At 48.6% G+C, this 26,231-nt stretch overlaps 1 protein-coding gene across 7 annotated transcripts in view; it reads right to left on the bottom strand.

Annotated features, from left to right (window-relative positions):
• The window catches only part of znf536 (zinc finger protein 536), a 140,236-nt gene that overhangs the window by 78,955 nt on the left and 35,050 nt on the right, over positions 1-26,231 (bottom strand). For all 7 annotated transcript variants that reach the window (XM_057017010.1, XM_057017043.1, XM_057017069.1 and 4 more), the window contains one exon: positions 10,769-10,864. The gene's annotated coding sequence lies outside the window, so the exon portion shown is untranslated. The remainder of the gene's footprint in view (positions 1-10,768; positions 10,865-26,231) is intronic.

Genomic DNA, 26,231 nt, shown 5'->3' with positions numbered 1-26,231 from the left:
AACAGGAAAACAGCCAGTGGACGTTATGATCGGCCCTCACACACACTCACACACACACACACTCACAGACACACTTATTTTATTATTTAACTGTAAAAGAAATAAAAAGAAACATTAATTCATAATATTAGTAGCTTTATGCTAAATATTGTTGATACTAGCGAAATAATAGTTTTTGTTCAGTGTAAAAAAATACGCCAATGTGTGTGTGTGTGTGTGTGTGTGAGTGCGTGTGTGTGTGGTGTGTGTGAGTGTGTGTGAGTGTGTGTGTGTGTGTGTGTGTGTGTGTGTTAGCTCTGGCTGCCTCCCAGGACTCTGAGCATCTTTCTCCACCAAATCTTCAGCCATCCCAGCATTTCTCTCATTCCTTCCTTCCTTCTTTCCTTCTTTCTCCTCCTCTGACCTTCAACATTTTAGCACCGACTTATCTTTGACTACAGAGGACGCAGGACACACACTCATTACTGCACACACACACACACACACACACACACACACACAGACGTGTTTATGGGCGATAGCTTCATTATGGCAGCAGATATTTTTATTAAAAAATGACCTCTCTGGTACTACAGCGTATGAACATCCACGCACACACGGGCAAGGCCTTTAAGACTCGTGTGTGCGTGTGTCACGTGCACACCCTCGGCCATCTCCCTTCACCCCGGGGCCCCTGTCTGGCCCTCTCTTGTCCCCCAGTCTCATCGACGCCACACACCTCTGCTGCTTCTCCAGATTTCCTCCACTGTATCTGATTAAGTTAACAATGTGGTGTTATTTGCATGCTGATTTTACAGAGCCCGAACCCGCCTCTCCCCGACACCCCCCCCCCACCCCCCACCCCCCCGTTTCTCTCTCAATTCTCCGACAAACAAGAGATGCGGGATCAGAGTAATGTGATAGCACAGCAGCCAGCCAACGCAATCTGCCTCAAAGACCAGGTGTTCGCAATCCACCTCCCTCTTAATTCCTGCCCCCATCATTTCTCTTGTTTTTATTCCTGTTATTTTCTCCCTTCTTCCCTCCCCTCTTTGTCCCCTCTCATCTATCCCTGGTGTGTTTATAAGGTTGTATTATAATCAAATCTGGAGCGAGGGAGGCCTGTCTTTTTTTATTAATTATAGGCCACAGATGATGCGAATGTATTCCGAAAGCGTCTTCAAAATAGGTCGGCGGTACAGTTTGCTATTCTTATCACATTTAAATGTCAAAACAGTGTAAAGCCCTACAAATTAGTTCAGGCAGACTTCAACCCCCATTTAACATTTAAAGCACCGTTCTGTGGCTCAAAGAGCGATTTAGATCAGTTTACGCATACGTGTGAATAAATACGCGGAGATAGCGCCCCATCCTTCAAACTTCTCATTTCAATACAGACATTTAACTGCCAACCTTTGCCGGAGAAAATCCCGAGCAACATGCAGGAGAAGAGAGAGTGTGTGTGTGTGTGTGTGTGTGTGTGTGTGTGTGTGTGTGCGAGAACAAAAAAGAGATATAAAGCAACAGAAACAATGCATTAGCTTCATGAATAATGAATCTACCTGCCTCTCCGTGCGGAAGAGAAGCAGGTTTCCACCGTCTCTGCATAAATCCACTGTCCAGATGAATAAATCAGGACGGGGGGACGTTTCTTGAGCGGGAGCCTATCGTTGGTAAATAACAACAATGATCTGAAACACATCTGTTCGTGTGCAGCGCCAGCGAACCCCTAAAGAGCAGCAGCAGACAATAGGAGCCAGGCATTTTTGTTCCACATATTGATGTTTGGGAATACTAAAGAGAATTAATACACACACACACACACACACACACACACACACGCATGCTTCATATCGGTCCATATTGGTCAGTGGATCACGTCAACATCAGTATGCTCAGCAAAATGATTAAATATTTGCATCCTCCTTTCAAAAGGGAAAAAAAAAAACGAGCTCCTGTTAGAAATGAAAACGGGCGCTAATTGAAAGAAACGCTACGAAGCAGCGCGACCCTGAAGAGAGGGAGGGGCGAGTCGCGACAATGGGGGGGCTGTTTTAACCAGCCGCTGGAGCTGACGGCGCTATTCATGCCGTCCAGATGCAGAAGCGGCTCCAGGCCTGGGAGACGCGCCCGCCCGCGCGCGCTCACAACCGCCCGGCTCGCCGGCCCATTGTTCCGCCGCTGACCCCCGGCCCTCCCCAGGACGCCACGCGTGTCCGCGGCAGCAAGAATCCCTCGAACAAAGAAGGCGATCTCCGATTTACACCGGAGAGTCGGAACGCGGAGCCAAGAACAACGTAAAAAGCCTGGACGCTAACACACTCCTCTATCACGTTTACATCATTTTAGTTATTTATTAGGATATTGTTACAGTGTGCTTAAGTACATATTAGGTAGCCTGGTATGAGAATAGGAGCCTGCATAGGGGTCACAGAGAGACTTCAGTATCAGCTTACAATTGCCCTATTACATCAGCATAAGTAACTGAATCCAATGAGCTAACTAGCTTAGAAGAGACCCAATCCCACTGACTGGCTTTCGTCTACCTCTAGGCTTAGCTATGACTCTTCCTCATCCAGCTCAAAGCGGAATGCTCTCTGGGTGGGCCTAATGTGGACTCACTCAAATGTCAAAGCATTATATATCCTTTTCCGCACAGAGTGGCCCCTGAGGGTTTAATTGACTATACAGTAAAGTGAGTTTGAGAGCCACGAGAGGACGTGATGAAGATGAATTTGTTTCATCAGAGAGCAAACAGAGTCTGAAGTCTGGGATTGGCGTGTGGAGTCTGCTGCAGCGGGAACGCCGTGATGGATTCACAGCTGGGAATGGAACGTGCAGGTGGAGCCATCAGCTCCTTAGCTAATCACCCCCAGCGAACGACTAATATTTAACAAGTTGTCATCACCTACTTCCATTTTTCTTCCCTCTCGCTCGGCCGCGGAGTTTCGCGGGATGAAATAAAGGAGGAACAACTGCCTGGTGACTTCAAGCGCTTGTCAAACAAGGAACGGAGCAAAAGACGGAGAAAAGAAGGGGCCCCGCTACTATCCCGCGGCCGTCGTTTACCAATTATGCTGAGTACCTGCTGACAGGTGGGTTGTCACAGTGTCTGCTCAGCCACCCGACTCCCCCCCCCCCCTTCAACAGCCCGTCACCACTGCTGCAGAGCCTGCTGTGGAGAGGAAGCTCCGCACCTCCAGGCGCAGGCAGAAGATAAAAGCCAAGGAGGGGAAGGAGGAAACCAGGGGGGAGGGAGTTCGGCCTTGATTTGCGAAACGGTCCAAGGTGACAGGACAGATGACGGCTTTTGTGCGAGCGTGAATTAGTGGTGATTATTGCAAATGGAGAGTGAAAAAGGGGGGGGCCGCCTCCATCCAGGAAGTTCAGCCCGGCCGTGACCACCGAGGGGCGTCCAGCAGGACACCAGCGTCCTCCCTTCAGCTCAGGTGTGTCCAGGTGTGCGTAGAGGACCGCGCGCTACTTCGGATCCACATGAAACGCGATTAAAATTCTTTCGGAACGTTTCTGACTGGTGCAGAGAGCTAATCCCACAGGCCGCCGCTGACCCAACACCTACTGCAGCCAAAGCTCTGTGGTATCTTCTTAGCAGCCCCCAGTAATTAAGGAGGGCCCGCACCATGGCTAAACCTCTCCCTGACACACCGCGCAGGCTGCACCGCCTATTGTGAGACAAGGAGTCCTAAGAGGCTTAATGCTCATGTACCTGCAGCTACGGGCGTGTGTGCTTCAGGAACAATGGGACACAAGATTTCTAATAAAATTCCGAGTGGAACCTTTCTTTTTAAATGACTCCAAAGTCCATCTGGCGCTGCAAATGCCTCCAGCTAGCACAGGTCAGAAAATAGGCAGTTTGTTCATGAGTGAGCAAAGTGGGAGAGTGAACACACACACACACACACACACACACACACACAGCCAAACTTTCTGTGGCAGGTTCAGATAATTGGCCTAACGACATGATGATGCAGAACAAAAGAGGTTCTAAAGGTGGAGACAGTGAGACGGAATAAAGTTGATGGGAAATACAGAGAAGTGAGACAGGTGAGCAATGGAGGACGGGGCTGGGGGGGCGGGGCTGGGGGGGGGGGGGCGCTAGAGAGCAAAAACACAACAGGAAGTTGGACGGACATGACTTGATCTGAGTTCATGTGGATAAAAAATATTTAATGATGAAAAATCATGAAAAGAGTCACACAGACAGACAGACAGACAGACAGACAGACAGACAGACAGACAGACAGACAATGTTGTATATCAGGAAAGTTCTTTCCACATTTATTGCAATATTATTCTACAGTTAATTGATGTGAGGAATTGTTGCTGGTGGGAGCATTTTTCTGTGCGTAATAACGAGACAGTTAATTACATATACTGTATATATTTTTTGGTCAATCCAATATTAGTTGAACAATATAAGACACTGAAACAGTCGTGAAGCGGCGGCGAATCTGAAGAAGAAATTGAAATTGAATAGAATTCGGCTCCATTATGTGGGAAAACGCTCCGTAATTGTCTTTTGGTTGACGAGAACTAAAAATACAGCAACAATGAGCTTTGAGATGAGCAGAGGCACGAAAGAGGAGAATGTTTTGTCCCTCAGCCATGTTTGCCTTCACTTTCCCAGCCGTGCCAGTGGCTGCAGAATAAACGGATATGTGAATTAAAGCCCATTGTTTTAAAAAGATCTGCGGCTAATTTTAGCCGCTGCTCTTGTTCCCCCAGTGTGAAAGAATGCTCTGCTTATGCTAGCGTGTTTTATTTTCTTCCTTTCCTTCAGCCTTCATTGTCATCTGGAGCTACATACATCTCATGTTGTTTGAACAAGTTGGTGAGTTGACTCACACACACACACACACACACACACACACACACACATGATGCAGTCATGCGGTTTTTGCAATTAGAAGAGACATAAAAATAATTATTTTGCCGTGCAGTCACTCGACATATCCCGAGTTGATGATGTACGGATCACGTGTTTAATAAAAAAGGTTAATCAGCTGTTAATCAGAGGATTAATAACTCGCTATTTTCTTTACAAAACCATTAACAATATGCCATAAATATTTAATGATGATAGGTTGATTTTTTTTCTTCCTTCTTTTTTTTTTTTTTGGCGGGACGTGCAACGTGCACGCCCGCGTGCACAAGTGTTTTTTGGGGGGGGTGATATGTGCCTGGCGATGCGGGGCAGAATGAGCAATATCCATGCATTAATGTGCATTAATCATGCCTTGGTGAAGACAAATAAATTCATTCATGTTTATTAATACAACCTTAGAGAAAACAATACACTTTACATTATTCACCCAGTTATTAATAAGGGATTTATGAAGAGGAGGAGCCCAGGACAGAGGCTCCAGCTCAGGCAGAGACGTGGAAAAGCCAAAAAATAAAAAAAGTAGGGGAGGAAATGGGACGTCAAAGCCAAGAGCGAGAGTTCATTAATGTTTGGGATGGAAAGGGCACCACCGTTTGGGGAGTGTGTGTGTGTGTGTGTGTGTGTGTGTGTGTGTGCTGGTCCAGCACTGGGCAGCCGAGGGTTAAATATTTCCTGCCCTATTCCTTCTCTTTAACAAATTACCCTGCCTGTTTGCTAATCAAAGCAAAACAAATATTGCTTTTCATTCGCTCAATTTGTTTGAATGAACATGCAGACGTTCCCAAAATACTCGTTCCCAGCTCAAATGTAATTAAATTGTGCCTTTAGTGAAAACATGCAGTGGTACTCCAATTAGTTGTGTTTTTGTCATTGAGTGAAGATGGAGAACGGCGCCGGGTGCGCCCTGGGCACCTTGAGGTCCCAAAATAGTCTTGGAGGGTGAGGGCGAGGGCGGGGGTGGGGGTGGGGGTGAGGGCGGGTTGGGATGGAGGGGAGTTATTAACGCTTGGCTTCACACAACAATGAGAACCAATAACCAGCGATGGTGGCGATCAGGTGAAGGCGGGCGGCGGCGAGCGCGTGCCTCTACCGTCCCCCCGGATGAGTGTGGCGGGGGGGGGTTCTGTGGCGGGACGCCCCCACCCCCCCAACGTGCTCCACACATCGGCCCTCTGTGGCTCCTTGACCAGGTTTCCTTCTCCAAGCATTGACCAACTATTGATCCGGGCAGAAACACAAGCTGATCCACCCCCCCCCCCAGATCCTGGCGAATGAGCCAATCACCTTCCGCCATCATGGCGTTCTTACTGCCGATGGGTGGGTCTGGGGGGGGGCACCTTCCCTGTTTCTGAGACCAGCGGTTCAGAGCATATCTAAGATCATATGGAGGCACCACGCCGGGGATCAGGTGCTTCACTCTGGCACGCGTCCATGAATCTATCCACTAATCATGTTTGCCCTTCTCTCTGTTCTCTTCTCTTCTTTTCGCCCCCCCCCCTCTTTTGTTTTAAGCTCTAAATTGTGTTTTTATCGAAGGCCTGTATGGATCGTCTGGCAAAATGTCATCCGTCAAGCTGTCGATGAATCCATCCCTTCATTTAATGATCAGCCTACCTGATGTGCATGTTACACGGCTCCCTATACCTTTAAAGGGAATCAATGCAAAGCGAATAACGCTGGGAGCGCGCCTGTTTGACGGCCCGGATGTGCACGGCGCTTATTTGTCAACGTGCACGGCTCCGTCGTGAGCCGGGCGCCTCTGTACTGTCTACGCCTGAGTGAACGCCACTGCAGAGGTGGCTCACCGGGAAGGAGGGTGGTTAACATATGAGTCTACAACCCTGCTGCCACACACACACACACACGCGCGCGTGCGCGCGCACGTGCACTGGCTTCATAAGGCAAGAATGAATGGAAGAGACAGGAAGAAAGGTTGAAATGGTAACAGAGAAAAAGACAATTAATGAGAGAGGAGGGGGAGATGGAGGCTTTAAGAGAAGGGGGGGGAGGGGGTCAGTTAAATGCTGATTTCATCACCAGATTGGGGGGTGCTGGCGGTGGCTGGGGAGGCATCGGTGGCTCTGGTTATGGCAGCTCTAAAACACATAACTTTTTCCAAAGTGAAAATCAAATATTGGAGATGACAGGCCTTATAAGTGTGCTGAGTGAGCCCGGGTCACGCAGGGAGGGAGGCGCGGGCGGCTTGTCAGCTACTATCTGTCAGGGCAAATTAGAAACAATCAGGGCCGAGTGAAAGGGAAGGTGATTGTTATTAAGCAGCGGGGCCCTGCGAGCAGGCGCCCCAGATGTGGCCATGCATATAAAAGAACAGGAAGCCAACAGTTTCATTCAGGAAGCTCGCTGAGGCAAGTGAGCCACGCCACAAAGGAGGCGAAGGAAACGATGGGCTCGCAGCCGCTTCTCGCTAATATGCTGCGCGTTACTTTGCTAGCGCGCGAAGCCCTCGGAGGATTCAGGCAACCGCGTGCCTTTTGTTCTTCTCCCCACTTTTCCAGGAGGAACAGCAGAACTGTTCTAGTCCCATCACCTCAACAACGAAGGTCCGACACGTTGATAAGAGCATCCGAGTCTCGTGCTGCGACAGGTCGGCAAATAAGACCAGCCGTGGCGTCATAGCAACCGAGGTCTTTTGGAATGAATCGAACTGGGTCTGCGGGTGTTGCGCGCCAGAAGGACAGTGTGGTGTTCAGGTTCTGGGTCTCCAACCAGGACCAGCACCAGCTCCAGCCTCGGTTCTAGCAGGACCAGCACGCCGACACAATGCTACAGCTAGCGGACGACCTCCTCCGCTTCCAGCAGGAGCCGGTCGGGAGTGGAGGAACCTGACCGGTGGCCACGGCCCTGACATCCACCCAACACCTTATTACCCCCCCCGCCCCCCCAGCGTGAACGCGTCCCCTAGGCAGATGGGGCTCCTCATTTACACTTCAGCGGACTGTCGCCTGCTCCGCTAGGCTACTTCCCCCCATTTAGATCGGGACGAGCAAAGAGGGGCAGCGTTCATTACTTATATTTCCAGCCAGTCGCTTTGGATTTAATTGGAAAGTGTTTGGTGAGCAAACAGCACACGACAAAGAACGGTCTGAAAACACACCGGGGGCGAGCGACCGGACGCCGCGGGGCTTAAATCGCTCTATAAGAGGCCGTATGATCTGCTTCAAACTGGCCAAAACAGTTACGACACAATGCAAACACAAGGCGTAGTTTAGGAGGCTCAAAGCTGGATTCTGCTGGATTCTGCCCCCCCCTCCCTCACACACACACACAGAACGAGTCAAGTGGATTGGTTGCCTTTTAAATAGTTTCATTTAACACCCGTTACGTGGAATCAATGGGGGATACAGATGGAAGAAACAGGCGAAATAAAGAAGGTTGTTAAGACAGTTTCTTTCATATAGCGCGTCTGTCTGGGAGCATGAAGGCCTTTGATTTCTATTTACTTTGTAGTGAGAGATATCGCAAGGAAATTTCCTTCCCTTAAGAATCGCTCATCATCCAATAGCTGGGAATAAAGCAGGCTTGTCACATCCGCTCCGGCGCTCCGTCTCTCTCCGCGTCTCTCGCTTCCCTCCTCTCATCTTTATTGTGGTGATCAGTGGAATGTTCACTTAACACGGGCTGTCTACCATTTCTGCTTCCCAGGTTCCCCCCCTCTGTTGTGGCTCCTGATGTAACAGAGGTTACGTGGTGTTAAACACGGAGCTGCTAAATGTTCCCCAAGGTAATAACACTGTATATACTGTCGCCTGCTTCCCGGTGACGCCAAGGAAAAGAGCTGGAGGAAAAAAGGGGAAAGGATGGATGAATAAAACCCCCGAAAAACCCAATAAATGAGGCAAATCTGACGATTGGTTTGGCTACAGGGGCGAGTCTCTGGAAGGACGTCCCCGAAGGTGTCTGAAGGTCTGTCACGGAGGGCAGAAGGGAGGTCTAAATGTTGAAAACTATCCCCCACATCAATCCATCCGAAGCCCCTCGTTTCTCCTCCTGGAAGACAAATCGGGGCCATGTCTAAGATTTCCCAACGATTAGCGGTGAAAGGATGAGGAGGGATATAGAGATGTAGTCGAGAAGCATTAGCTTTTAATCACCGACAAGGATGGCAGGGCGAGATTGGGAGAGGGAGCGATGGAGAGAGAGGGACGTTCTTACGACGCTCCGCACGGAATTTGCGCTTTTGCCGCGGTGACCTGGTTGGGGCCGGTGTTTGGCGGCGGGACAGACGCTCAGCGGCGGCAGAAATCCGTTTCACACGCGGCTCCCTCGGACAGATTAAAGTTGGAGCCAAGACGCTCGCGAAGGGGAACCGCTTCTCCTTCCCGTGCGACAGCCCCGATCTTACGGTTTCGTCCACAATTATCGAATTTTCGGAATCTTTGTTGGCTGATCACATGACAAATGCTCGTCACTGTAGGCGAACGGTGCCGCCATAAAGCAGCCTGGCGCTCCCTCGGTGGTCTAAACAACCCTTTTTTTGGATCTGCCACGCTCCCCTTACAGTCACCTCTCCTTATTTTTATTCTTTTTTTCTCTCTCTCTCTACTATGAATAAATTTAGTCCGTCCCGGACATGAAAATGTCAAATACCTAAAATACACCTAGGCTAAATAGCATATTAATTTTTAATGTCTGCTCATCCTATGCTGCTATTCTCATATCAGGCCTGTCTGCCAACAGCTGTTGCTGGCGCTCTGGCTGGGAATTTATCATCCATCTAGCTTAAGGAGGGGAGAGGGGGGAGCAAATTAAAAAAAAAAAAGAGGAGACAATGTTCAGAAAGACAAGTTAAAAGGGGGGGGACGGATCTGTTCTCACGCATCCCCACCTTGCATTTATATCACCTGCACTTCACAAATTTCTAACATTGATATACGAGTGGGATTCAATTACACTAATGCCGAGCATAAATTGTTCAAGATTTCTTTCTTTTGTCCCCCTCCTCATACATAAAAGAGAAATAAGGAGAGCGGTGACATTGACACCGGAGGTATAGTGACATTGGGAAGAGCGGCGGAGGGAGGCGGGATGCGCTGGAGCAGCGTGCCAGAGTGGGTGTTGAATGTTACCCATGTGCGCTTTTTTAGGTGGCATGTGGTGGATGATTATCATAGATTATCACAATCCAGATTGTTACAAGTTCGCCGTGCGCACGTAGCTGCAGTGCACTGTGTGTGTGTGTGTGCGTGTGTTTTGGTTGGAGACAGCGTGCCTTGGGGGATAAGACTAAATGGTGAGTGAATTACAAACAGTTGGAGTGTGTGAGAGCATGTGTGCGTTGTGTGATCTGCTTCCTTTATAGTTACAGACAAAAACATCACAGAGGGCTTGGAAACCCAGCAATTGCCATTTCATCTGGAGTAGAGCTGGGCGGCCGGAGCTTTTGACAGAAATTCTTGTTTTTCCGTAGCTACAGGAGCAAAACGATGGCCGCTGCCTCGGTCCGTCCCTCACACCTATTAGCAGACCGCTAGCTAGCTAGCTAGCTGTTACAGTACAGTAACAGTAAGAGAGTTTTACCCTGAGAACGTCTCTGTTGTTATAATGACTTTAATAACTGAACCACCAATAGTAACAACGCTTAGCGGGACACAACCACATGCCCTGTCTTTATTCGGCCACCCATAAGCAGCGATTGTGACCGGTTATCGTGTCTTTGGGAAGCCCGAAGGTCAGTGAAACCGGAGCTTTCACCCCTTGAGCGAGACCGGAAGCACCCCTGACCGGACAGGTGAGTCGGGCTTATGGAGCGTGCATGTGCATCCAACTGGAAGGTGTAGCACTGAATTTGTGGTGCTCCTGGTCCTCGCCCGCGTCCCACAGGCCTGCCCCCCACCCCCCCCCCGCCGTGTGTGCCGGGTTTACCTTTAACACTCCAACTGCATAATGGAGCGCAACCCCTCTGTTTGGATCAAGCGGCTGCTCGTCGCGGCTTCTGACGGAACGCTTCTTCCCGGGAACCTGGAAGGAGAAACGAGGAGGGAGGTTAAAAGAGGATGTGGGAATGAAATAAGGGGCGGAAGCAGCAGGGAGGAAGATAAACGAGGTGTACGGCAGAGCCGGGAGACAGTTATGAGTGAGAAGGAGGACAAAGATGGAGGGCGGGGGAGGGGTCAGTGCCACCGTGAAAATCCGAGCGATTCAGCGAGCGCCGCTGCAGAGGTCAAGGGAGCGCGGGCGGAAAAGGTTAAAGATGAAATCAAAGCCAAACGGCGTGTCGTGCCCGGAGGCACGGCTGGAAATCCATCCCTTCAGGGCAAGGCCACCGCTGACGCGAGGCAGACGAGAAGCTAAATACTGCACGCCACTCGGGGATCTTTCATTTTCAGCCGATCAATAAGGGCTTATATTTATCAGGGCCTCTGAGCAGCTGCCACGTCTGACAACCTCCACTTCATTTTTGCACTCCTCTTCTGCTCCCTCCCTCCCTCCTTCCCTCCCTCCCTCCTCCCGGTCTACCCTCACATGCTAAATTGAGACCCATCGACCATGAAAAGGGGCAGAGACCCTGGATTGCCATTAACCCCCTCGTGTCTCTCTTCCTTTCTCTCTGTGTCACACACACGCACACACACACGCACACACACACACGCACAAACATACAAACAGAATGCCCTGGAGATACAATTCTGCAAAAGGTCGTCTCCCCCTGCTTTAAAGAGCATGCCTTATCATTATGGCCTTGGCACAGACACCAGCACCTCCTCATGCCTTTTGCAAGCTGCCCATGCCAACCCAACCCCCCCACGCACACACACACACACACACACACGCGAGAAACATTGCCTTTTCACAATCAGATTTCAGCCATTTTGTGTATCTTAATTATTGTCTCTTTTTTTTGGGGGGGGGGAAGAAAACACGCAAATCCCAAATTAGCAGAATAAATCAGAGTTGTGATAAGCAGGAGACGGGGTTTAAGGGTCAGGGGGAAAAATAAAACTGTCTGTCTAATCGTCTGCAAAACAATATTTGCTGTGAGGCATTCTAAATAGATTATCGCAAGTCCATCTGTGTCATCATTGATTTATAAGGCATTAAGCTGCTTGGGGAAGAGAGATGGTCTCGCCTTCTCCTCCGTTAAAGGCGCTACATGTCGGAATCAGGGCCATGGCACTGGAACAACTGTGGCACTTGTCTAACCTCCCCTTTAATCGCCAGGCAAGAAGGGGCAGAAATAGGCCGGCTGGATCCCTATTTTCCCTCCTCAGAAAGAGGAAGTATGAATCCAAATTTTCTGCATCTTTTTGTTCGGTGATACAAAGAGAATGGGAGGAGGGGGGGGAGGAAGTACAGGGGGAAAAATACACAAGAGAGAAACAAACAACACACACAAACACGCATGCACACACGCACGAGGGGGGGGAAAAAAAACAAGGGACGTCATTAACATATGAATACCATATGCAAATGGCAGGGAGAGAGCAGATGTTGCTGCATTTAATTGACCTATATGTGAGTTGCATCCAAACCTTTCAGTGTCTTTTCTGGGCCTGCTGTGAACTGTCTTCGCTGGCGTCGCGGTAGCGCGGAGCGGCGGGGCGCAGCGGCGCTTTAAACGCGGCGACGGCGAGATGCCCCATAAGGAAATATAGGTTTTAATGGAACGGTGCAGGAGTGTGTGTTTCAAATCCTGCGTTTGCCTCTGCAAAAGTGCAGAATTTGGATTTCTGCATCATAACAGGTGGGGTGGGGGTGGGGGTGGGGGGGGTGCTTTATTTTTAGTTAAAGATATTAAATATAGATACACATGCAACACACAAGTCTATAGAATTACTAAATTTTAAGGGAGAATATTATTTACCTCGTTAATTTCCGTATGAATGCTCTTTTTTATTTCCCCCTGCCTATTTCTCTCTGCCTTTTATTGTCATTTCTTTATCTTCTATACCCCCCCTTCCCCCCCACCCCACCTACCACCCCCCAATCTTGGGAATGTCATTAAATTGTATTAAATAGCCTTTTGTCCAGGGGGCAAGGACCACCCGATATATGATAATACATTAAAGTCCCAGTGTAGCAGCCACTGAGCCGAAACCATCTTAAGAACACACGTGTGTGTGTGTGTGTGTGTGTGTGTGTGTGTGCGTGTGTATGAGAAAGATGGAGAGAGAAGGATCAGGCAAGTTGGAGAGAAAACAAGGTGGTTTTGCCGCCTGTCTGCGCATGTGGCTTCCAAACAACTGTGACACATACTAATAGAAACATACCTAATAAATTACAAGCTTTCAGGCTCTGGCAAGCTGACATTTTCTCTGTGCACGGGACAATTTCATATCTGCGCCGCAAAGTCGAGAGGCTGCTGGACCAAATTGCATCATACAGAGATGCCAGAGGATTAGCATAAAAATTAACACTTAAATTTCAGCTTATTGTCAACCCCACTCCTGCTCTGGCTGCCTCACAACAATCAATTCCTCTTAGAAATCTGATTAGATTCCATGACGCTTATTATCCCAGTCATGTCTGCCTGCCCCCTTCACTTCCAGCACCACACACACACACACACACACACACGCGCGCACGCGGAACACTCATGACTGCCCAGACCATTTGTTTTAATGGAATTAGAGGGAAAATTTATAGGTGTGGCATTTCTTCTGACGGATGAGCCCCAAACGTCCGTATGAAGCGTTTTGATTTTTCCGGGTCCGTCTTTGGCCCGCGGACAAATCCGTCCTGTCAGGTGTGTGGAGGAGGAACCGCTCACAGGTGCTGCTGCGGCTCCAGACGTTCGGGACAGAATTATTCTGGCAGAAACGCTGCGTTATGGCACAAAAGCTTCATTTCCAAGCTAGCAGCAAACAGCGAAGCTGCGGCTTGTTGTGTTTTTTTCTTAAATATGTTCGACCGCAGGACGGCGGTACAATTTGGTAGTTCGAGGACAGAGAGACGGGGTTGTTATAAGAGGTTTCCGCTGTGTTGGGATCAGATTTCTTTACATCTCAAACATCTCAGAATCCACCCCGACCTCAAGCGCGTGGCCTTCGCCAACGCTGCGTGTTTACAGCAGAACGCTGGACCGGGCCGCGTCCATGACCTCATCGGGCTGTTGCAATGAAATATTTGCCAATAAAGTTTTCTGTGGAAGCACGTTGCACAAGTGCGGACCTAAAGCACATTGGGTGGCTTCGGTTCGGCCCGTGATTGTTTAGACAAATGGCATTTCATCGCATCCAGATGTCTTTAAGCTGCGCTCAGCCGCCACCTCCACTTTCCGAGGGCCCGGCTGAATGTATACAAATAGCCGCATTCCTCATCTGGGCCTACGAGCGTCACAGTTCTCGTCACTCAGCTTTGGCCGCCGGCCCGAGTTAACATTCGATATTTAGACTCTTCGCGGATTCGTTACAGAAGCAGAATTTTACGGCGAAGCGGCCACGTTTTGTTTAGAAATCCGCGCCGCCCCTTGACCGCCGAGGCTAAACGTTAGCCGTTTAGAAATGTGTTATTAACAATGCGCACCCCCGCGCGCGTGTGTGTGTGTGTGTGTGCGTGTGTGTGTGTGTGAGCGCAGGTTTAAAGACGCGCGTTGCTGCTACATTTCGGAAGAGTTTGAGTCGCTCCATTTCCCTTTTCCCTGGAAGGAAGCGGCGGCGTACAGGTTGGAAAGCGCGTACGCGGAGCGGCGCCCTGGTCCGGAGGAGCCTCGCAACAGTTGCGCGGAGGGGACTGGACCCAGCCGCCCACCGGGTCGAGACAGGCAACAAGCAGAAAGGGAGAAGGAACAAATCGTCTGATGTTCTAAGTGGATAACAACAGCTCCTGCTATGCAGCGGGAGAGGCGCAGAATAATTTAAACCAGCTACCCTGTGACCCCCCCGCCCCACCCCTCCCCAGCTATTCTTATGGTAACATGGCTAAAGAGGAGTGGGCCACCCAGCAGCTCAGAGGAGAAACTTAACTCCATTCTTCAGGAAAAATAATCCATCTCTCTGCCTGGGCGAGTAACTTTACTCACTTCCACACATGCACATGTAGCGCCCGCTCAGGGACGGGCCGGGCCCGATACAGACGGGGAGAGCAGCAGAACGTTTACTGTGACTTTAAAGCATATTAGCTTTCAGACAAGAGTTTGAAGAATAATAAACCCAGCGCTTAACTGGGCTATTTTCCCTTTGGGTTAGCGCTGCGCCACGGCGGAGGGGAAGGGGTGTAATGAGGAATTCCCCCGTCCTTAAACGCAGGGTAAACACTGCTTTCTTTGTTGACTGGAGGCCGACGCCGTGTTTTTTTGATGCGTTCCCTGTTTTCCAGGCTGCGATCAGAGGGGGCTGCTATTGTGTTTGGTCTCCAAACAGCACATCTGAGGTGCACACCTCACTGACGTTTTATAGGTTCAAGTCCTCCAGAGTGGGAGAAGGGGGGAGAGTCATATTTTATGCCGGTGGTTTATTTTAACGGGCGCTTGTAATTAACGCAGCATGTCCTCTATCTCCCAGCCATCTATGCCAAGGTCTTTATTTAAACAACTTTATTGTGAAATGTTTGCGTTCTCAGCGTTCATCTGGGGCCACACACAGAATATTATTTCATACTTCAAGGGGATTGGGTGGGAGGCAGTTTTGGAAGCATTTACGGTTTGAGCAGTTATTATTTTTGATTACAACAAGACTCTTTTTAAAATAGATCAAGCTGTGTAGCCTTGCGCATATATAAACACACAGACTTCTACACATCACCGTGCACTTGTGTACGAACCTGAAGCCCGACGTGCACAATCTGGGCGTGATTTACCGGTCACGTCCAAACCAGCGCACTGGGATTCTGTCCGCTGGTCGGCGTGGACGCTGTGAATATGCTAAATCCATATTCTTGCAGTCACTATTGGAGCTCCTGCTGCGGTTCCTCTGCTGCGGTGAGCAGAAACACGTTCTTCCCCGAACACTCGTCCTGTACTCATAAAATCATAATGTAGGGTGAAGCGCGTTGCCGTGTGAGCTGTGGGGGAAGCTGAGGTCAAAATATCCTGCTTTTATGGCTGGATTGACCGGGGAAGGGGGGGGGGGGGGGGGGGGGGGGCACAGGTTGCCATCAAGTAAACATATGGCAAGACACACCACAGAGGCTCGGTGGAAGCACCAGAACACGGCAGAAACACGCGCCAAGACGGTTTAGAAGCAAAGCCGAAGAAGCCACAGCCACCATTTCAAGTCTGGTCGCTGGAACGAGGAGACGGCATCTGCAACTCGTTTCCACGTGATTTTCTACACGTGTCGGCTGAAGAAGAGAGAACAAGACACCCTATTAGTATTGCTAAGAAAACAACTTTAAGCATTCTTCATTTACAACATTAAAGGCTAAGTGGAAGCAGCTGAACTGTTTCCCAACGTGTAATAAGCGCACGCAAAAACAAAGATCGGACGATAAAGTTGATCTTCAGCATCAAGGTTCCACGTGAGGCGCACTGATGGCGGGGGCAGCCGGGACTGTTGGTCCCAGCAAGACCAACACAGACCAACGCAGACCAACGCAGACCAACACCAACCAACACAGACCAACGCAGACCAACACAGACCAACGCAGACCAACTCAGACCAACGCAGACCAACACTGACCAACACAGACCAACACAGACCAACGCAGACCAACACAGACCAACACAGACCAACACCAACCAACACAGACCAACACAGACCAACACAAACCAACACAGACCAACACAAACCAACACAGACAAACACAGACCAACACAAACCAACACTGACCAACACAGACCAACACACACATCTTAGCAACGTTATGTTCAAACCTGTGGAATCTCTGCTGGAGTGGATTCCAAAGAAAAGCAGCCCTTCACACTCACATTCACACCTATATTCAACTCTAGAGGAGCCAATTCACCTGTCCTTGAATGTCTCTGGGAGGAGACACGGGGGCCCCCAGGGGATCCAGACCCAGAACCTTCCTACTGTGAAGGGAAGGAACCAAATGCTGCACTACTGTGCCTTTCATTTCCTTAATATGCTTCTTGTTTTTTTATTTTTTAAAAAAGCTGCTTTATTTTCTAAATATGTCACATTCTCACGTAGGAGTCTAAGATGGAGCCACGCAAAGTGTTCCCCAAGATGCGCAGACGTTCCCACAGCCATCCTGCTCTTATGAAACAGAAGCGAGGAGATATTCAGGTAACAGAAGAGAGTTCTGACCTTTTGGCTGGCGGTGAGCAACACTACACCGTAAACACTAAATACCAGACACACGCCCAGTTGGAAACACGAGCGGAGAAAAGACAAATCCTTTCTTGGTTTTTCAGTTGCTTCTGATGGTGGATGTTCGATAATAGAAAATAAAAGGCCTCCTGCTTCTTCCCTGTGTTTTCCTTTATCCATCTTTTAGGTAACAAACACTGCCTGTTCTCGTCTGAGAGACGGCGTCACTCTCCAAACCCAAATGCCTAATTTACTTGCAGTTAAGGTTCGAGAGCCGGGAGACTTTGTGGATTTTGTAAGCTCTAAAACTGTAAAAATCAAACCAAAACAAAAGTCCGTTTGGTATAAGCCAGCAGGATGTTGATGCCAAATCTCTTGTAAGAAAGACAGGCAGGAAATGAAAAAGATAGACCAAGCCGGTCCATAAAAACCTTTCTCTGAGCAAATCTGGTCGCAAATGCAATTTAGTCATGCTAGTCATGTCAGAAGCTGATGAATTTGAGGTTTGATTCTACGAGACGTGACTTTGCAGCCTTTAGCTAAGCACAGCTACCACAAATGCTGAAAAACGTGCACAGCTTTTTTTTGCTGGAGGGGCTCCATAGCAGGGCTAGTTCATGAGGTCTAGGGTGGGTCAGACCCCCACTGCCATCCTCAACAATGCCTACACACACACACACACAGCATAATGACCCCACAACCAGCTGCCATGGTTTTACCTGTTTTTTTTTTCTGGTAATTGCAACAAAAACACCATCTTTGGATGTGTCACGTTCTTTTCCCAGGATCCCCGAGTGGAAGAGCTGATTTCAGACAGTATCCCACTCGACACACACAGGCCTCTGTGTCTCTCAGACACCTGCTTCTTTTTCAAATCCTTTAATCTCAAAGGGAAACGCCACCTTTTACACAGCAGCCAGTTTTGTAGATGGTTATTTGCTGAAGAAAGGTTGAAATTCCTAATTCATCTACCTGGCAAGTGTTCGTGCCACTCGGCCTTGAAATTCCTCATGTTTAAGATAAAAAACCCAACTCTATGCAGACACTCATGTGCCAATATTACAAATATAAATTAGCAGCGCAGCAAGTTTTGCAATGTTACAACAATCAACTTGAATTTTTAAACAAACGATTCGGTTCCTTCAGTTTAATTTCAACTAATGTAAACTCAGTGCAGACGATATTGTATGAATCCATCCCGTACGTAATTATTATGTTTGTGCATTTTGCGCGGTAACAATGAATTTTAATCTATTTGTGGAGTTTCACATATATGAATTCATTTATTTGCCCCCCCTGTGAACAGTGGACCCTCCATTATCGTGAAATTAGCCCATGAGAATGAAAGGGAGTGTATGTCCTGAGTATGTGTGTGATTTTCCTTTCCCTCACCAGCACATTTGGATGTGTTTGTGTGACCGTGTGAATCGGCATGTGCACATATCTGTTCTGTGTGACTCTGTGTGTGTATGTGTGTGTTCCCTGATGGAGATGAGTCTGACTGGTTAGGAGGGAACAGATGTCAGCTGGTGCTGGCTGCCAGGAAGACTGAACAAAGCCAATCACGTTACCTTCCTGTCCAAAACGCACAGCAGACAGACCTGCATCTAATAACAATTTGTGACATTGACTTGCACTATGCCAGTCTGATACACATGAAAACACCCAGCAGCCACCCTCTGCTTGGATTAGACCATGTACACCACTGGAGAAGATGTAATAGATTTCAGGGGGATGAACAAAATGGCGTCTGTAATGTGATCTGTCCTTGTTGCCACTGTAGCTTAATCATTCATAAGCCTTTACTAGAGGGAACAACAGGCAATACTAGATTTCTTAAAGTGTTCCACTTAAAAAGTACTCATAGTGAAGTCTGTCATCACAAATTTAGCCCTCTAAAGATTATGGATTATAAATTAATTATAAGACAACTACTCTACCTGGAGCTATTCAGCCACAAACCTATCCAACCCTATCCATCCCTATCCCACCCTACCTAACCCTGTCCAACCATACCCAACCCTATTAAACCCTATTCCACCTTACCCAACCCTACCCAACCCTGTCCAACCCTATCCCGCCCTACCCAACCCTACCTAACCCTGTCCAACCCTACCCAACCCTACCCAACCCTGTCCAACCCGATCCAACCCTACCTAATCCTATCTAACCCTGTCCAACCCTACCTAACCCTGTCCAACCCTGTCCAACCCTACCCAACCCTGTCCAACCCTGTCCAACCCTACCCAACCCTATCCAACCCTACCCAACCCTATCCAACCCTATCCAACCCTACCCAACCCTATCTAACCCTACCTAACCTTATCCAACCCTAATCAACCCTACCCAACCCTATTCAACCCTATCCAACCCTATCCAACCCTAACCCAACCTTATCCAACCTACCCAACCCTATCCAACCCTACCTAACCTTATCCAACCCTATCCAACCCTACCCAACCCTATCCAACCCTATCCAACCCTACCCAACCTATCCAACCCTACCCAACCCTATCCAACCCTATCCAACCCTACCCAACCCTATCCACCCTACCCAACCTACCCAACCCTACCCAACCCTATCCAACCCTACCCAACCCTATCCAACCCTACCCAACCCTATCCAACCCTACCCAACCCTATCCAACCCTACCCAACCTTATCCAACCCTACCCAACCCTACCCAACCTTATCCAACCCATTCTACCCAAACCTATCTTCCGCATCCACCTTCAAACCAACAAATATCAAGTCCTTTTTCACTGTTCCATCTCCATATCATTTATTGGTGAACTAAGCTCAAGTTTAATTTCCTATTTACACTGATCAAAGAACCTTGGAAGTCTCAGGTCTAATCTCAGCCACAGTGTGGCAAGACCACAGTTTGGGTGACCCGCGGCACGGACACACTTTGTCAGCTAAAGGGACAAATGCTAACTGGCTGCCCACTTTGGCAGAGCGCTTCAGTCAGTGGCTCTGAGCCCAACATGTCTGCTTCAGACTGAAACTGGGAAGGTGGTTCAACAAACATGAACCCACACTAAATTCATCTGGGCTAGATCTGAATCAAACCGGCGTGTTTAATGTGCGATTCTGTCTAGTGTGTACGTGTGAATGAATGTGTGTGTTCGTACTACTGTTAGATTAGCATCTTTACCTCAACTGACAGAGCTGTTGACCTCTGCCCTGTCTGCTGAGTTTTAGAAAGCACACTTACTTTCCCTAAAGAGTCTAACAGGCTAAAATATATAGCGCACACGTGTGTGTGTGTGTGTGTGTGTGTGTGTGTGTGTGCTGTAACCCCAGGGTTAAAGAGTGATCTTCAGCCAATTAAGCATTTCACAAGGAGATCCCAGCTTCCATGAATGAGGGGAACGTTAGAAGTCCGCCCTTTAAACACTCCTGACCGGATGCTTTTCCCAATAGTAAAACCAAAATTCAGCAGCTATTTTTAAGACAAGTTCTTCATTTGTCCATTTCCAGTCAATATAGATGGGGACATGATGTCAGAGTGGACGGTTTAAGCTGGAGTCCTGCTAAAAATGTCCAAGTCTCTCTCTGAACGCTGCACAAATATTCTGAATAAATGAAAGAAGAAGTTTATTTTATTGATGTAGCACCAACTCACAAAAGCTGATTTTCCTACAGTTTGAAAATAGACCAAAACATTAATGTAGTTAATTAGCATTCGAGAAATCCTTACGTAAAAGCTAAATAACAGTCGTGGTATGAGCCTTTCATGACAGATGGGGCCTCGGTCCTTATGGTAAATATTGATTCCTTGAGCTTGACTGAGCAAACTGTAATTGTATCTTTCCCAAATAATTCCCAAACTGGGAAGAACGCTCTCCTCAGGTGGAAGCCTTAACCAACCATCCGTCGATGAGCTTCGTGATGAGCCATAACGCCGCTTACGCACGTTGACGTGCGGCTAAATAGGATCCATTCACCTCTGCAGCCTCTGAGCAGAAGAGAACACACCCCTGGACACACACACACACACACACACACACACACACACTGTGTGACTCACTTCCTGTTCATTCAGTCGCATCAACCTGTAAATCTGCCGGGGAAAGAATATCCTGATCTGTGCACTTGATGTCTGTGTGCACATATTTGTCACGCTGGGTCTGTGTGCTTCAGTGTGTGTGTGTGTGTGTGTGTGTGTGCCTTGTAGGCAGGGAGGACAGTTTGGTGATCCAGTTACTCACGACAGACAGAAGCAATCGTTCTCCAGTTACAGAGTTTTCTGGGAGACTTGAGGGCATCACTGTCAGGACTCCAGGCCATCGGGGACGGCTCACTTTAGACAATTGTCCTGAATCTGCTGTGTGTGTCTCTCTCGGAGGGGGGGCTGGGGGGGGGGGGGGGTGCCTATGACCTCCAGGCCTTTACAGGACCACAATTATGAATCATTCTGGAGGTTGCTTGTTTCTTCTCTTACAATTCTTCACATTCAAACAGGATTAGAGCCAAAAGGGGCCGAAACCCGAGTCAGATGTAATAAAAGTGTGATATTAGCTCGCGTTTAACGTCACACGGATGAGATGATGTCGGTGCCGTTTTCACCACCTACACAGCACTGAAATGATTGAATAATTTTTTAAAAAATGGCTTTAAAATTCCTACACTAGCAGAGGAAATACAGAAAGAAAAACACCAGTCAGGCTGATGTTCTCCTCAAAGTTGTCCAAGCTAGTTCCTGTCACGTTAAATGGACCAGACTGACGAAGGGTTGAACATAAACCTGATCTGTTATGTTCAATTCTCCATATGATTGAAGGCGGGGGGGGGGGGGGGGGGGGGTCCACTGGTGAAGGGGCAGGCAGTTTTACTGGAAGCATGATAGCATTACTTTACTTCTCTGGTCGTGCTGAGGATCACCAGTGCATGATGGATTCTTATCTGAGATATTTCAGCCTCATTTTTATGTGCCAGTGGTCTGGAGTGGCTAAATGGTTCCAGCGCGCAGCTGCTCGCCGCCGTTAGTAAGGAGTCGAAATTACTCTCCTGTTTGGCTGCAAAGGAAAGTTTCGCAACACACTCTGCATATTCATGTGCACGCTCGTCTCCAGCTCGGGGGAGATGTCTTTTTTTCACACATTTAAGGCATGTTCACCTGTCAAAGTGGCAAATCTTGAACGTCCATGTGTCTGCCTGCCCACCACCTGTCCACCCCTTTCATAGTAGCCTAGCTAGAGAAGGATGCAGGTGTGGGAGGAGGCGGAGCCAGAGTTTTCATTCTGCGCGGCGCTCGCTCACGCACTCCCCGGGAAAATGACCTAGCCTAGCGGCGCACGCCATTACGCCGCGCGTTCTGAAACAACAGTGAGGCGGCGAGACGCTGAACGAGAACACGGGGGTAACAATGTTTGTAAATGAGTGGGAAAAAAGGTCTAAAAACGGGACGAGGCGAAGCCGTGGGAGGAAAGGGAAGAGGCAGGGAAAGGGAACAGATGAGTGAGCAAAGCTGCAGCAGCGCTGTTGGGGTGAAAGAGAATGCCACTAATAATGAGATGTCTATTTTACCCACCAGCTCTCTGTCTCTCACACTGCAACGCCTGTTTTCCTCTGGCCCCCATTATCAGTGCACTTGAACCCGGGGATAACAATGAGTTCACAGAGATTGAGAAGTGCCTGGGCCTTAATTGTATGTATTTAGTCACGCAAACAGAGGCAATGGCCTGAGAACGCCTAGTTAGCCAATGACATCATTTAGCCACACAGCCACTTTAACTCAATGGGGCTGCTGTGGCGTACAGCTCTGTCACTTTAGCCCCTCGCTCTGCTCTGCTCTGCTCTGCTCTGCTCTGCATCTTCTCCTCAAGTCTTTACTGTACAGAAACATCCAGCCAGTCTCTTATGAAGATGGAGGATCTGTGAGCTGTTGTCACAGAGCTGCCGATCGTCTGTCTCCCCACAAACAAAGTTGATGTTTTCCCGCCTAATTGATTCGCTTAAAATTATTTTAAAATGCAGATGATGGTGAACCAATCAGTCTTCAACCGAGACTCATTGTTTTTTGTGGGAAATCTCCAAATATCAACAGCAAATAGTGTGTTTGGTTTTTTTTGGGGGGTTCTGCTAAAACACCAGAATGAATCAATCTCAATTAAAATGATTAAGAACATTTGGTGAAAGTGATTATCTTAATATTTATTCAAAATTCATGACTGTCCTCATTCAGTGTATGTATCTGTGTGTGTGTGTGTGTGTGTGTGTGTGTGTGTGTGTGTGTGTTTGCATGCATACCTTTGTCAATCGATGGTGGTTGCTGGCAGTGACAAAGATGACTATGGCACCGAGATGTTAGCGTGCCTCACTTGTTCAGCACAAAAAGGGCTGTGTGTGTGGGTGTGTGAGTGTGTGTGTGTGTGTGTGTGTGTGGTGTGTGTGTGTGTGTGTGTGTGTGTTAAGGAAGGATGCATCTCAAGCAGGGATGTCAGCACTTGAAAAATCAATCACCATCTGGGCTCATTTCATAGGAAGGACAAAGGGAGCAGAGAATAACACACATCCAGACACGCATGTCTCGCGTCTCAACGACAACAGGAGCATGCGCGGCAGCGAAATGCCCCCGTCGGCCAACGCCATTCCCTTTTAAGTGAGCACTTCTCTGCGCTCCTCACCTGAGCCCCGCTGGTTTAAACGCAGGGCTAAATTCCTCCTCTGTTTACACCTCCATCTGGCCATTTTCAATCGTAGCCACTGTTCGGTTGAGAAGGTCAGGCTATTTTTCTGTGGAAAGTACCAGCTACAGCGGGGCCTATCTAAGCCCGAGCTATGTGAACACACCACGCCGAGGCTGGTGCGCAAGGTCACACAAAAGCAAACAGGGATAAGAGGAAAGAAAAGCAAAGATTCATCTGCTTGAGTTAGCGCCTCAGGTCAATGGGTTTACCTTTAATTCAAACCTACAAGGTGCTCCTCCCCACATCCTGCTTAACTCTCTCCTTTAAAAATCTATTATCCACCACATGCTAGCCACTTTCCTGTGAGAAAAGTGATTTCTTTTTCCCGCGTCGACAAAACTTTGCGAGCAAACACAAAGAGCGGTAAAGTGGGTCTACGTATGTGAGATGATTTTTGCTGGAGCGCTGCCTCCTTTCAGTCGCACAGCTGTGTGAGAAATACCAGCGGCAGAGGCTGCTGAGGCAGCGAAAGCATTTAATACTCAACAAACAGTTATCTAAGCCCATGTCCAATAGCTAGACATCACTGTAATGTGACCTACATACAAAGTGAATGAGATTTTCTTATGTCGGGCTGGTTCTGGTGGGGGGGCAGGCCAGAGAGTTTACGAAGGGACCCACGCCAGGCCAGAGACACGTGGAAGAGAACGTATATTCTCTTCCTTCCTTATGGGCCGTGTCCATTTATAAGCTGCTGTGTAGAAAAGGCAAAGTTAAACAGCAGCGAATAAGCGCGTCCAGATGGAACGGAGTGAACACGGGGGACACGGCTGGAAGCGAAATGTCTCAGCGTTGGTTAAAAATGCCCTTCAGCGGAGGTTTGACCCGGACAAGCGGATCTTTCCAGATCCTTTTGTGTTTGAAACCGCGGGTTGAACCTCCTGGTGCCAGAGCTGGAGGAGCAGATTGTGTCAGCCTGTTGCTGGACACTGGATTAAAAAGCCCATTATACTTGATTTGAGGCGGGAATGATCTTCAGGACAATTTGGACGACATGTCGTCCCAGACCTGGGAATGGCGGCTGGCCACCTCACCGGAGCAGGTGTTCACCATCGCCATCGGATCTCCTCATCCCAGGAGAGAGGGAAGACCTCTCGCTGAGGCCGATCCAAACTCTGGCTCTTTTAAACCAAAAGTGAAACCGGAACCATCCGGAATCTTTGGTGGTGCTGTCAGATCCCTGCGCTCGTTATTCCGAGAGGGATCAAAACCGCTGTGATGGTGTGTTTTCTGGATTGGTGTTGGACATATTTATCAGGGAGACGGGCAGGAGAAGACGTGGAGTTAATAAAGAGCGTGCTTTTGCCCCCTGCTGAGCGCCGGCTCCGCGCTACATAAATAACCATTATGAATCACGCCGCCTGGTCTCACCCTGCCCTCCCTCAAACAAAATCCACTTTCTATTTAGACGCCGCAACTTCCCCGCGTCCCCACACCATTGGGGGGGGGGGATGAAATCACATCAAGATAAAACGGCGTTCTGCGTTTCAGCTTTAATCCAAATTTAAAAGAAAGGAGGAAAAAGGCAAACTTTGTTGTTGCGACTCAGCCACCTATTAGGCTGCTATTTAGCGCGGATAAAAACAAGGTCAAAGGACAAACCCGCAACAAAACAGCCCCGACGGAGAGATAAAGCGCCATTAGATGACATCAAAGAGCGTCTATTATCTCCCAAACACATCCAAAACCTTTCACCGGAACCTTTGCGGAAGCCAGAGCGATAAAAAAGTTGTAGCAATCCTCCACGCCCGTTAAAATGCTAGGTTTTAGCAGCGCTGAGGCTAAGAGATTAGCCTTGTCCGGGGGCTAACGCAGCCCTCCAGCACACATCCTCAGACCTTGTAACAGGAATCAAGCTCCCATTCACGGGACGGCCTTTGTAGAGCCCCAATGTGTGCAGAAAGAAAGGCCTGCAGCCTTCCTCCTTCCACTCGGGGAGACTTTCAGGATCCTTCGGCAGGACCGTGGGTGGGTTTTTTAATTTTTCCCCATTCTTCTCTTACTTTGCGCCTCCTTTGTAACATTAGAGCAACTCGCCATTGAACGGCAAGCGCCACTATAAAAATTCATCAGGATTAAAATGACCTCACACACAAAATTAAAGTTCCCCAATGTACACAATAAGAGCCTGTATCTTTTTTAAGACCTTCTCGGCTTCCTTGGGAACAGGATTGTTTCTTGACAAAGTGGTGCCCGACCCAACAATGAGCACTTTTCAGACACACACAGGGTCTGCCTTTAGAGCCGCGCACAGACGGATTTCACATATCAATCAAAAGAGGGGGGACGGGGGGAGAGAAAAGGCCCTCGTCTGCTCCGAGTGCTCCTTCAGGAGCCGTGAACAGATTCCAATGGAGTATATGCTTTTCTCTCTTACCACCGCTGGCAGAGAGGGAGGGAAGTCCTCTTAACACCTTTGTGGATTTGTCGTCTCTTGCATGTGGGCTGCAGCTTTGTGCCCGATGATAAAGCTGTAGCGGC

Source organism: Takifugu flavidus, chromosome 2 (genome assembly GCF_003711565.1).
Source record: "Takifugu flavidus isolate HTHZ2018 chromosome 2, ASM371156v2, whole genome shotgun sequence".
In the NCBI taxonomy this organism is placed as follows: domain Eukaryota; kingdom Metazoa; phylum Chordata; class Actinopteri; order Tetraodontiformes; family Tetraodontidae; genus Takifugu; species Takifugu flavidus.
Note: the sequence above shows the minus strand (reverse complement) of the source record. Positions and strands in the feature narration are given on the sequence as shown.